Source organism: Tiliqua scincoides, chromosome 2, assembly GCF_035046505.1.
Source record: "Tiliqua scincoides isolate rTilSci1 chromosome 2, rTilSci1.hap2, whole genome shotgun sequence".
Classification (NCBI taxonomy): Eukaryota; Metazoa; Chordata; class Lepidosauria; order Squamata; family Scincidae; genus Tiliqua; species Tiliqua scincoides.
In genome coordinates this window covers 60,424,303-60,435,891 of record NC_089822.1, presented here as the reverse complement: position 1 = coordinate 60,435,891, position 11,589 = coordinate 60,424,303, and the positions used below count along the sequence as shown (strand labels likewise).

The window sequence follows — 11,589 nt, the reverse complement described above, 5'->3', positions numbered from 1 at the left end:
CATAACCTGCATATCTCTTTCAGAGACTGAACACATGTTAGACATTACATACAAAAATGTAATGGATGCACATATTACCCCCTCACAGCTTCACAAATCTCAAGTACCGTGTGTGGGTAGCTGTCCAGGGTATGTCTTCATTTTCTCAACTTCTCTGTTTCTGCTTACTAAGCTAGTTTTTATTGTTTTTAAATGAGCACAACTCTTAGTTTCATTTTCTCTGCCCTGCCTCTTTCCTTCAACTAGCCTCTTGAGCTCAATATCAAGACAAGGAAGAAACCAGCGATTTAGAAATATTGCATCTAAAGCCAAACCTGTTAATCTTTGCAATAAATATTCCATCAGATACCAAGACCTTCATAAATGTCCAAAGATTTAGTGAGCCATTATCTTTTTTTTTTTCTCTCTCTCTCTCTCTTTTTCACAGGATGGGTGGCATTTATAGTTTCATAAACTTGGGAAATATATTTTCAAGGTCCAAAATCAACACTGATGTAAAATTGGAATGAGCTGGATTTTTACTGATAGAATTAAAAACAGTGACACCATACAGTCATCTACCAGTTTGTTCCATTTGCCTTTTCAGCATCGAATACAATCAAATAAAAAGCAAAAAAGGGCGGTGGTTAAAACAGGCAGCATTCTTAGGCAATTTGGGTTATCTAGCAGTAGACTGTGTGAATCAGAAGCTTTCAAAGCACCCACATCAATAGGAGGCAATATTTAACTGTTCAATTTTAACATACGCAAAAGATGATGTAATATAGGGCCCAATCCTATCCAATATTTCAGCTCAGATGCAGCTGTGCTGGTTTTGCATTGAGAAGACGGCAGAAGGGAGGTGGGAGCGGGATCTCTTGTCCATATCTGAAGGAACCAACGATCATTGGATGAAGGTTTTTTCCCTTGAATGAGTGAAGAGAGAAGGTGCAGGTGAAGGGAGAAGGTGCAGGTTCCTGGTTGGCAACCTTCAGTCTCGAAAGACTATGGTATAAGCCTACAGCACCCAGTATTCCCAGGCGGTCTCCCATCCAAGTACTAACCAGGCCTGACCCTGCTTAGCTTCCAAGATCAGACGAGACTGGGCATGTGCAGGGTAACAGTTGCTAACCATCCAGGAGAAACCCATGGCATGCCTCAAGCAGGCTCATTGAATGACCGACTGCAGTGGGACTACTTCTGAGCACAGCTGCAAAGGATTGAATTATACTGGTAAGTCTCCTAGCTGCTGCATGTGATGCATGCCATGTTGATGGCATTTGGCATTCCACCTCAGTTCTGGGAAGATCTTGGGCCATCCCAGCAAAGACACATTACAGGGCAATTACATATTTGGATAAGCAAAAACAGCTAGTCTGGAACATAGGGACAGATCTGGAAATTGGAAAAGGCTCTGTTAATAAATATGTCTGCCCAACAGAGAAAATATCATCTGTGTTTTTTACCACCACTGGTGGGCCCGAGTGTGGACTCCACTTGGGTAAGTTGAGCAGCAGCATCTGAATGGCTTGTGAGTGTTCATGCTCATTTAAATACAGCAGCCCCCGGTATCTGTGAGTCCCGTAACCACAGTTTTAGATATCCACAGATCAAAAATATATTTTAAAAATTATAGAAAGTTCTTCCTTCCTTCTCAAAAGTAGATTGCAGCCCTTTACCCAATGGCTCCCTCCAACCCAGAGATGCTTCAGTACCTGTAAACATGGAAGCAGCTAGCCAGCCTGTCACTCAGGCATAATGCCTTTGGGTTTTAAAGCCATCTACAAATACTGTACTGAATATAAGGTTTGCTACTATCCACAGTTTCAGGCATATGTGGTATATCTGGAATGTATCCCCGTGGATATAAGGGGGCAACTGTATATGGCAAAGAACAACAGGCGCAAGGTAGTGGCAACAGGATACAGGTGTTTCGTTACCTTGTGTGCTCCCTGAAGCATCTGGTGGGCCACTGTGAGATACAGGAAGCTGGACTAGATGAGCCTGATCCAGCAGGGCTCTTGAGACCCAAAAGCAAAGAGATTTTTAAAGCAGGATTCCCTTTTGCATTAAACTAGCTGGGAATTTAGTGAAATTCTTGGAATGGTTATCTATACAGAAATCCAATCTCTTTTTCCACCTTTAAAATAAGACACCACAGAAGCAAAACAAAAACACAAATGCCCTTCAGAAGGCACCTATACTAAAAGCTGTACAACACTGCCAGCCAGTGGTTAGTTGACTGAAACACAGGATTTTCAAACCCAGTCTTTTCAGAAGCTTTCCTTGCACTGTGACTCCATGTCACTTAAGGTGATGACATCTGCAGCAATTAGAAGGAACATCTTTCTGCACAGGAATCATCAGTTGTCATATAAAGCAGCACCAGCATCAGATGCATATATTAATATTTAGATACACAAAATGCATTTTTAGTTTCGTTTTTCATTTGCATTTCAACGACTCGCTTGCATATTTCAAAGTCATTAATGTCACCTAATTTGGGGAGTGCAGGAAAATTTATGACCTTTTGATTACCATTAATTATTTCATCAATATTAATCCCATTCCCAAGCTATAAATTCAAGTTTCTACATAATTTAATCTAAAATTTTATTACCACTACTGAAAGAAAAAGATTGCATGCCATCATTTTAAAGACCTCAGCAAATGCAGCATAAACACTTGGAGAGGCTATATAGTTCAGAGACAGAGCATGAATGCAAAATCTCCCTGGTTCAGCCCCTCGCAACCCAAAATGCAGGAGGTGGAACTTTGCAACATGCAAAATTACCAGCTTGCAGTTGTTAAAGGCACAGATATAGTGACGGGATACAGAATGAGAACTGGGCATCAGTACCGTTCACAGATGTGGGGAAGGCAGATTTTTCACCAGGTGCAGCTTAGCATACAAGGGAAGCACAAGAACTGCCTCTTCTGAGCACTTGGACTCAACTTTTAAAACCTCCATCCTTTACCAAAACCCAGACAAGGGAATGAACAAACAAGTAAACACATGAATACTGATAAAGCTCAAATATTACTGATGGAGCACAACTCATGTCATATGTTCCTAGCATTTGGTTGTACTGCAGATCAGTCGTTGACCTTCAAGGCTTCCCAACAATTAAATCCTTTCCTAGGTGCTTGTTTTCCCTTCTGGTAACTCTGCTTATTGTAGTTCTGCTGTGCCCATTTAGATCTACATGAGACACAGCAATATCCAAAGAAAGACCAATATGCTCATCACCAAGGGATGGAAACAAGCCACAGCTTTTTGGAAAACAGAGTATGTGCCACATGGGCCATAAAAACCTTATTTTAAAAAATCTAGATCATGTTTTCGCATGTCAAGTACCCTGCCAATATACAAACCTACTTGGGTAAAGTCAGATTTTAAAACATTAATGAGCATCACCTGAAACCCTACCAAAGAACTTTTTGGGTTTTCCATCCCCATTTTGTAATGATGTCACAATACAACCTGCTGTACAATTATCAAGCATTGTCTAAGACACACATAACACACATACATGAGGGAAATCTATTGTGTATGCAGAAACCAGGTGCACAAGAATGGCACAGCTCAATGGAACAGCACGAAACAGTGAGGGAGGCAAGAATAAAGGTGCAACAATAGATGGCGTTTATTGTGGGGATAAGAATACACTGGAAAAGATAGTCAAAAATATTAGGCAGTGTAATATTCACAACAATCACTCATACAACTAGACCCTCCACACCAATGGATTCTTAATAAGAAGAAAGAGAAGGGAATAATATTCTTACAAGGAGTAAGGGACATATACAGTAACTGGACCAAGACACCACAATCTTTAGGTCAGTGTTTCTCAAACTGTGGGTTGGGACCCAGTAGGTGGGTTGCAAGCCAATTTCAGGTGGGTCCCCATTCATTTCAATGTGCATTTTATTTTTAATATATTAGACTTGATGCTACCATGGTATGTGACTGCATTTAGAGAAATGTAACAGACTGTGCTATTATATATAAGCTTTTGATGATGAAAGTCAATGGGGCTTACTCCTGGGTAAATGTGGATAGGATTGCAGTCTTTGAGATGTTTGGGGGAATATTTTTTTTAACAGATCAGCAACTGCTTGGGAGGGTTCTTTATTTTAGATAAATTTTTAAACTTGTACTAATTGAAAACTTTTACTTGATTTGATTTTGTTGTATGGGGGTGTTAAATTCTTCTGCCTGATGGTGTCACTTCTAGCCATGACATCATTTCCAGGTGAATGCCTTCACAGATTCTCATTCTAAAAAGTGGGTCCTAGTGCTAAACGTTTGAGAATCACTACTCTAAGTTTACAGGTGGGGGGGGGAGAAGGCAGAAGAGTCATTAGTGACAGCAGGGGTCGGCAACCTGCGGCTCTAGAGCCGCATGCGGCTCTTTCAGCTGTCTGCTGCGGCTCCTCCGGGTGAAAGTGACAAAGGGGGTAACAGGAGGCACCTGTGCTGGTAGGGCAGGCTGCTTCCCTCCACCCCCTGAGCTCACTGCCCTCCTCTCCCTTCACCCCCCACCTGCCCCACATTGGTTTCCCTTTTCAATTTTGCCCGCTCTGCAGGCTTAAACTCCCTGTTTTTCCCTTCCCCAACTCTCCAGCAGGACGCCCTCCTCCTCAGCCATTGCGAGCCCTTGCAGCCCGCCTTTCCCTGAGTAGGTCCCCACTCAGTGCAAGGAGAGGCTTTTCCTCCACAGCTGAGGAGACATCCTGTGTGTCTACTCAGTAGTAAGCCCCATTACAGCAGATGAAGCTTACTCCCAGGAAAGGGTGCCTGGGATGGCAGCCTTGGAGCCGTGCCCGGCAGGCCTGTTCTCGAGCAAGCCCCGCTGTAGTTCCTGGGCTACTCCCAGGAAGGTGTGGAGGGCTGTAGCCTCAGCCCCCTCCTGTGCAGGTCTACTCACAAGTAGTCAGTGGGGCTTCCTCCCAGGAAGGTGTGGAGGGCTGCAGCCTCAGCCCCCTCCTATGCAGGTCTACTCACAAGTAGTCAGTGAGGCTTCCTCCTAGGAAAGTGTGGAGAGGACTGCAACCTGAGAGCTCCAACCAACTTGTCTGCTCAGAAGTCCCATTGTAGTCAATGGGGCTTACTCCCAGGATAGTGTGGAGAGGGTTGCAGCCTGAGTGAGGGAGGACAGGCAGGCAGGCAGGGCAGAAGCTGGCCTGTGGCTGCCCCCCCTTCTTCTCTTCCCCACCTCTGTGTCCTTTTTTCCTTCCAGCAGGGTGCCTCTGGAAGGTGGGGGGGGGGGGTTCTTTAGTATCCATGTAAGATAAGCAGATGTCATAACCACCATATGTATTGGAATCCTGGAAGATCTGGTGAGAAGGTAGATGTGGTGTCAGCAGTGGCCCCTTTAAGGGTAAGGCCTGGGCTTCCAGGGAGTGTGCTGCACAGCTGCAGCCACTTGAAGGCAATAGGGCCCTCAGGGATATAAGGAGCACCTGAGGCACAAAGGGGGGTGTGGGTTGGAGAAGGAGTGCAGGTTGGAGAGGAGAGTGACTTGGATACTCTGACTGATTTACTTTGGAATCTAACCTTGAACTGTGACTTGGCTTATTGACTTTGGACTCTGCCCTGGATACTCTGACTGACTTTGTGACTAATGGACACGAGTTTGGAGTGTGGCTGCTGTGCCAAAGACCTGCTGAGGACCCAGGGTCTGCTGTTGTGGCTGCTGGCAGGAGAGAGGACCTCTGCAGGTTGAACAGTCGAGCTACCCTGGAGATGGGGTCAGCAGGACTGCAGGGCAGAACCAGGGTCATTTGTTGGGGGAAAGAAGGGGAGCTAATTTGCTTAAAGTGGGCCTAATTCTCCAGGCAGAGAATGGCCTTGGAATCAGGCAAAACACCATAGAGTACCAGGCATCTGAAAATGTATAACAAAACTAACTAAAAGCTACAAGAGCTAAAAGCTACAAGGGCTACATTATAAAAATGTAAAAAAATATATAAAAATATAAAATAATGTAAAAAATGTAAAAAAAAAATATAAAAAAGCTAAAAGCTACAAGGGCTACATTATAAAAATGGGACCTATAAGAGCATGAAGGTAAAAAAAAAAACTATATATGCAGTGTTATCTTCACTTTAGATGTCAAAAGGGTTTTGTGGCTCCTGAGGTTTTTTTTCCTCCCGAAAACGGGTCCAAATGGCTCTTTGAGTGTTTAAGGTTGCCGACCCCTGGTGACAGGATGGGTGTTCAACTTTAATTTCCCCCACCAATTTCATGGCAAAATCTAATCAGGAGTTGCATACTAATTGAGGTTTGAGTCTCCAGTGCAAGCAAGGTTCATTGCTGCACCCTTACAAGGTCATAAAAAACTATGTCACAACCGACACCCCTTGTTGTTTGCCTGCTTGCCATCGCGTGTGCTTATGAATTGCTCAGCTATCCACTGATGCTGTATTTAGCACCCCCATTCCATCCATTGCCAACAGACACCCAGGACAGGTATTAGACTGTTCTCTTCCATTCCCACCTTTCTTCCTTTTTGCCTGCACCCTTCCCCCCAAGTATTAGTGCTCAAGCAGCACTAAGCTGCCTTCTTGAGCAAATCTCCACTCTACCACTTCCCGAAGCACCACTCAGGAACACTTCCTGTGGGACAGCCACCTCTACTACCTTGCCTACCTCCCTAGGGCTTGCTAATCTCCTGGAACTAAGAACTGTTCAGCAGAGGAACAGTCCATCTCGGAAGACAGACAACTCTCCATTATAGAAAGTTTTCAAGCAGAGGCTGGATGGCCATGTTTCAAGTTTGTTGTAGTTGTGGTCTGCCCAATGGCATCGGTAGGAGCGTGCAGGGGTGCGGACTGTGGGTGATGCTCACAGGGGTGGGGTGACGTGCAAAAACTGCAGTGCTTAGAAATAATACATCATGTTATATACCTTTGGATGTGTAATTTGCAGCAGAATGCTATGAAAAAAGCAGAGTGAAATATCTCCTTTCTATCAAATGTTATGGCCAGAAAACCGGAAAATAAAAAATGCATGGAGCCCTATAAAAAGTGAAACTGAGCCATACCGTGCGTTTACTTGCAGGTAGGCAAACTTGCCTTAGTCCTTCAGAAAGGGGAGGCTGAAACGAATCCAATGACACCAGAATCGACCTGATCCAATTAACGCAGTCCCCAAAAAAGCACCAGAGAAGGTGGTCCCTCCTTCCAGGCTGCTAAATGTATTGAGCCCTATGAAAAGTGAAACTAAGCCACACAATCTCTGCAAAACTATCAGCTCACCTCAGCAGATAAAGACAGGTAACCTTAGTCTTTGGTAAGCATTGACCCACAACCTTTCCCCCTTTTACTGTATTTCATGCACAGTCAAATTGATGCTACTCTTAGGGTACAATTGTAACCAGGTCTACTCAGAAGTAAGTCATATTTTGCTCAATTGGGCTTACTCTCAGGAAAGTGTGGTTAGGATTGCAGCCTGAGGCATCTTCTTAGGTGCAAATTTTGAGGGTGTGGGAAGCAAGGATGCCTTGGTCTTTCATGACATCAGCCCACCAGGCCTCTGGCACATACTGTAGATATTCACCTATGTCTGCAGGTTTCAAACTCTCTGGGAGTTTGAAACCTGCAGTAAGTCTTTGTGGGGGCGGGGGGACAGCAGGGGCAGGGGAAAGGCAGCTATGCAAGCCCCAGGATCACGTCACTCAGGGGGCTGCAGGGACTGGGATGCACTCACCAGTCCCTGCAACAGTCATCCCTGTGTGCAGGGAGCCCTGCACGAGCACCTGCAGGGCACCCCAGGTCAGGGAAAGGGAGAGTGGAGTGATCTGCTCTGCCTCCGCAAAAGCAGAAGCGGAGCGTGATCGCCCCACTCTCCCTTTCCCTGACCTGGGGGGCCCTGCAGGTGCTCGCGCAGGGCTCCCCGCACATAGGGACGGCTGCTGCAGGGACTGGAGGGTGCACCCCAGTCCCTGCAGCCCCATCAGAAGGGAAAGCAGAGCAATTGTGCTCTGCTTCCGGTTTTGTAGAGCAGGGTGCGATCACTCTGCTTTCACTTTTCCTGACCTGGGGAGCCCTGCCGAAGGTTGCACAGGGCTCCCCACACCCCTGGGAGGCTGTAGGAGGCTTGGCCTTCCCCCTGTCTCCTGGCTGCCCCCGCCCCTTAAGGGGGCAGAGGGCAGGACCCACAGGCTGGGGCATCACGACACCCCAGTTTGAATACCATGTCCTATGTCAATCTCACAGATAAGTCAAGGGCAGATTTTGAGCCAAAAAATATGGAATTTTATATGATCCTCGGATAAGTCAGGGGTTAAACTTACGGGGGTGTCTGATTATAGTTTTGTCCGATTTTACCAGAGACCAGATCCTGAAAAATAACCTACCAGTAATTGTTACCTAAGAACTGTACAGTCTCCAATTATTAAAAATATACTAAAAGATCATAAGATACATTTTTATTCTTTAACTTTTTAAATTCTGGTCTTCACAACCATTTTGTAAACACTATCAGAGTAAGTGCACTGTAAACAATATACCAGTAGAACACTGATTCTCAAACTGGGGTACATGTTCCCCCCAGGGCACTTAACAGGACTTTTGGGGTACTTGAAAAAGAATGGAATAATGGCAGAAAAAGGCAGGTTGTGCTCCAGAATGCCTTGCAGAGCCGCAAGGCAGGAAGGGAGGTAACTAGTTGGCTGTGAAAGTCCCACCAATAGCTAGTTTTTGGTCATCAATTCATGTCTGACTCAATGATTGAAAACCAGCATAGTGAAAAAGCTGAAACATAATATGGAAAGTGATCAATCATCAAGAATTTCTCAGGACACTTCAGGTGCAAAACAGTGTAAAGGCAGAGTCTTCTGTTCTTCAAAATGATAAAGAGAAAATATGTGATAAATACATGAATATGGGTTTTCATACAGAGGAGATGAGGGCTTATATTATTCATATTAATTGGAAACAATTTCCAATTAATTTCCAACAATTAATTTCCAATTAATTAACAATGCTGTGTTAATCCAGGGGCTGTACATACAACTTATATTGTATATTATATACAACACATAATTGGGACTATGCAATTCAATTCACTGCAGAGAGACAAGCAACCCAGTGTGAGGCAATGTGCAACTGTTGACTTTCCCAAGGCACATGGCTAGCTTGCATGCACCCTCAAGCCCTCCCTCCAGAGCACATTACACTTCTGACAATGAAAGCCCTGAGCAATTATGGGTCTCTCACTTCCGCCTCTTTTCTTGGGGGTGGTGGAGTGAAAATGCAAGCCTGATTGATGGAGAGGACACATCTCCTCAGAGGAGGAAAGTTTAATTTCATGTTTAATCCACCTGTCTTCCAATGGTGGAACTCAAGGCAGCCTATGTGGGGCTCTTGAGTGACTCTCCCCTCCAGGCATTGACCAGAGTCAAGAGACTGAAAGCCCAATCCTATGCATGTCTACTCAGAAGTCCCATTATATCAATGGGGCTTACTCCCAGGAAAGAGTGAATAGACTTGTAGTCTGAGGTTGCTATTCTATGCCTACTTTCCTGAGAGTAAGCCCCACTGAAGACAATGAGACTTACTTCTGAGTAGACAAGCATAGGATTGTGCTCTGAGCAAGAAAGTTAGCTGCCTCATGTACGGGGTGGCATATTGGAGGTGGGGGTGTATGAGGATAGTGGGGGGACCTCCCCTCCGTCAGTGCTGTGTTCCTTTGCTTTATTCAGACATAAATGGATTCAACAAAAAAAGGGGGGAGAACAGAGAGGGATTGAAATCCCCCAGCTTGAAGCCAGCTGTTCCCAGGACAAGAACCTGGAAAACCCCACCCCACCTGTTTCAGAGCCTTGCCTCTCACTAAGTGCCAAAGCTAGACTCCCAAAGGTCTGGACCACTGCTCCTCCATGCCATGATCCATCCTTCCTTGCCCCCCCCCCCTTAGTTCACACCAGGCACCTTGTGGCTGGCTGCGTCTCCACAGTGTACGGGCCACCTCATCAAGGTGCACTGGACACCCCATGGTTGCTCTATTTTCACGTAGGATGGAAGGATGGAGTGGCCGCGGGTGGGAGAAGCTGGGCAGCCAGAAATTGAGCACTACTCCCAGGATGGGGTTCCCCCCTAAGTCTTCCTCAGCAGTGCCTGCCTGCCTGCCCACACTAGCCTGGCTCCTCTCGCCTGGCTGGCTTCTCCAGGGTGCTCCCTCACAGATGCATGACATGGGGCAGCTGCTGCTTCCCCCTCCGTTCCTACTACGGTCACAAACGGGTTCAGCAGTGCCAGGGCGGCAAGGGGATGGGCGGACTGGAAGCCCTCTGGGGCTGCTTGAACCATGTGCAGGTAGCAAGGTACTGCAGGGTGCACACAACCGAACCAAGGATCCACCTCTGCCCCAAGAGACCTCGGAGATAAGGCAAGGTAAGGACCTAAGCCTGATTTATTGTCAGAAATTTTTCGCCCTATATGCGAGTATCTATGATAATTTCTCCTAATTGATCTATTAGGAACCCAGATCAAGGAAGATCTCCATTTCCCATCTTTTTCTCAGTCTTAGGCCATTAGTTAGGAGTGATCAGGCAGTGGCAGAGGCACTTTATCCCTACACTGCAAGTGAGTGAGGAGTGTTTTCATGGGTTGTGGAGGGCTCACTCCTTATCAGTAGTCATTTCATGTTATAGGGAATGTTAATAGAGAAGTCCACAGCAAAGCTAGACTTTGGTACTTTTCATTCTTTGCTCTGGTTTCATTCTCTCCCCCTTCCTTCCTGCTACTGTGGACCCCAGTTTGCAATATCTGGTCTAGACTCCAAAAGGGCACCTTAACTTTTAAAAACAATATATTGTTGTTTTTAAAAACAACAACAATATATTAACTTTTTACATACAGGTTCATTATACGCGTAGATTCCGTTCCAAGCGCTCATGTGGATGGCAAAAAACGCACTATAGCAAATCAATTTAAAAAAAACAAAGTTTCTTTGCTCTAGTAATTTAAAAACAGCCTTGCTGACTTTTGTGATGTAAGAGTCATTAAGACGACAATCCATCAATCAATCCTCCCCCAAGCGCTTACAAAGGCGCTTCACTCAGCCCCTCCCTTCACCAATGCAAAGTGATCACCTTTCTTTCACATGCTCAGGGGGGAGGGGTCCACTGGACAGAGAAGGATTGATGGATTGTCAGCCAGCTGCCCCCACTCTCTCTCATTAAGGAGGCTATTGTTAAAGGACTGTTCAGTTTTTAAACTGATTTTAAAGGATGCATTTTCCCCCTTCCTTCTCATTTGCAGGGCCCATTCGTGTTGAGCCAAATCCATGTATAAATAGGCTAGACCTGTATATCAAAATTTAATATTTTTAGCAATAATATATTAACTTTTAAAAACAACACAAGTAGAATTTTACCAAGTTCAGTTTTGCTCTTCATTCTGGTGCACCAATAGACAATACCTCACCTGATAAAAAGTTTCTTTTCCTACAAAACCAGGTCTGAAAGTCGCACCTTCCATTAAAGCAGGCTCCTACAAAACCCGGCCCGGGGGCCAGATCCAGAGTTTGGGAAAAGCCTTGTGCTCCATGATTGGAGCTCACCATTCTGCCTCCATGTGGTTCATCTTCCAAGAAGATTG

General features: G+C 45.3%; 1 pseudogene; it reads right to left on the bottom strand.

Annotated features, from left to right (window-relative positions):
* Window positions 1–994: 994 nt before the first annotated feature.
* On the bottom strand, window positions 995–1,111 carry LOC136642529 (5S ribosomal RNA; annotated as a pseudogene).
* Window positions 1,112–11,589: the final 10,478 nt, after the last annotated feature.